The sequence below is a fragment of the Schistocerca serialis genome, chromosome 10 (genome assembly GCF_023864345.2).
Source record: "Schistocerca serialis cubense isolate TAMUIC-IGC-003099 chromosome 10, iqSchSeri2.2, whole genome shotgun sequence".
Taxonomy (NCBI): Eukaryota; Metazoa; Arthropoda; class Insecta; order Orthoptera; family Acrididae; genus Schistocerca; species Schistocerca serialis.
The window spans coordinates 125,720,882-125,722,824 of record NC_064647.1 but is presented as its reverse complement, the minus strand read 5'-3'; the positions used below and the strand labels follow the sequence as shown (position 1 = coordinate 125,722,824).

The 1,943-nt window shown below is 46.8% G+C and overlaps 1 pseudogene; it reads left to right on the top strand.

Annotated features, from left to right (window-relative positions):
- Positions 1–512: 512 nt before the first annotated feature.
- Positions 513–630, top strand: LOC126425497 (5S ribosomal RNA; annotated as a pseudogene).
- Positions 631–1,943: the final 1,313 nt, after the last annotated feature.

Sequence of the window (1,943 nt, the reverse complement as noted above, 5' to 3'; positions counted from 1 at the left end):
GACCTAGCAAGGCGCCATATTCAGTTACTATAATTACATTATCTGAACAGATAATATTGTAAATCATGTACCGTCAAGAGCGACGTTCGTCATTAATGGTTAAAGTTAAGTATGAAACTAATTACGTTAGCTTTCTGAATTCTAATTCCTTGTCATGTTCCAGACCTCACGTCAGTATAGTTCTTCCCTCTTCACGCCAGCCTGCGCGAGCTAAAACGCGTGCATTTCGGCCTCCACTCGTAACACGGTGTTGGCTCTTCTGCCAACTACAACACTTGATATCCTCGATAATGACACAGGAACGCAACTGAATTGACGTCCGAGCGCGTCTCACATACACTGACGGAAAAATAAATCACAACACAAAGAAGAAATTGCGCAATATAAACGAAAGATGGTAGGCGCGTTTCTACATCTGAAGGATGATGTCAAATCAGATTTCGCGCCAGTCAATTAAGAGCAGCACTAGGAGCACCACAGTGAGGATACAAATAAGGTTTGCATTAAATAGGGCCAACGGTCTTGCCGCAGTGGTAACACCGGTTCCCGTCCGATCACCGAAGTTAAGCGCTGTCGGGCTGGGCTAGCACTTGGATGGGTGACCATCCGGTCTGCCGATCGCTATTGGCAAGCGGGGTGCACTCAGCCCTTGTGAGGCAAACTGAGCAGCTACTTGAATGAGAAGTAGCAGCTCCGGTCTCGTAAACATAGGGACGGGAGAGCGGTGTGCTGACCACATGCTCCCCCACATACGCATCCAGTGACGCCTGAGGGCCGGCCGAAGAGGCCGAGCGGTTCTAGGCGCTACAGTCTGGAACCGCGCGACCGCTACGGTCGCAGGTTCGAATCCTGCCCCGGGCATGGATGTGTGTGATGTCCTTAGGTTCGTTAGGTTTAAGTAGTTCTCAGTTCTAGGGGACTGATAACCACAGATGTTAAGTCCCATAGTGCTCAGAGCCATTAGAACCATTTCTGAACGCATGTGGGCCGAGGATGACATGGCGGCCGGTCGGTACCGTTGCGCCTTTATGGCCTGTTCGAACGGAGCTGCATTAAATATATGATGTATCAATCGTGAACGTTAGTTACCTTTATGATTGACTTTGGTGAGTTGATATTACTCCAGAACGCCTGTAAGGTGACAAAGACGCCATAATCAACACCTCACTGAGTTCGAACGAGGTCGTGTAATAGGGCTACGAGAAGCCGAATATTCCTTCTGCTATACTGCAGACAGACTTGGCAGGAAAGCGGCGACTATACATGATGGCTGGCAGTGGTGGTGACGAGAACGTACGGTAGCAAAAAGACTGGGCTCTGGGTGGCCACGTGGCACTGCCGAGAGGGAAGGCCGTCGTGTTCAGTGTGTGGCTGTTGTTCGTTGCACTGCATCTGCAATAGCAATATGAGCAGCAGTTGGCAGCACAGTCACATAACGAATTTTTTTTTTCCTTAATTGTATTTCAACCCACATCGGGGCGGACTGGCAGCAGCATGTGCGCGGCTCTTCAGCCGAAAGACAGAGAACAAACAATAGAAGACAGCGAAAAATATACAAAGGAGAGAATATGGTAACATAGATATAAAAAAGGGGGACGAATTGTTAGAAATGGATTATATATATAGTTGCAGGTTAACTTTATCGTTCACCTAGCTTTCAACGTTAGTAATAACGTCTTCTTCAGAACCTGCAAAAAGTTTATGTTACAATGTGCTAGTAAATTATATTAGATATGGAATACTCTCTTTCAAATTCTAAAGATGGCGGGGGTATAACTCAGGGAGCGAAAGGCTATTTACAATTTGTACATAAACCAGATGGCAGTTATAAGAGTCGAGGGGCATGAAAAGGAAGCAGTGGTTGGGAAGGGAGTGAGATAGGGTTGTAGCCTATCCCCGATGTTATTCAATCTGTGTATTGAGCAAGCAGTAAAGGAAACAAA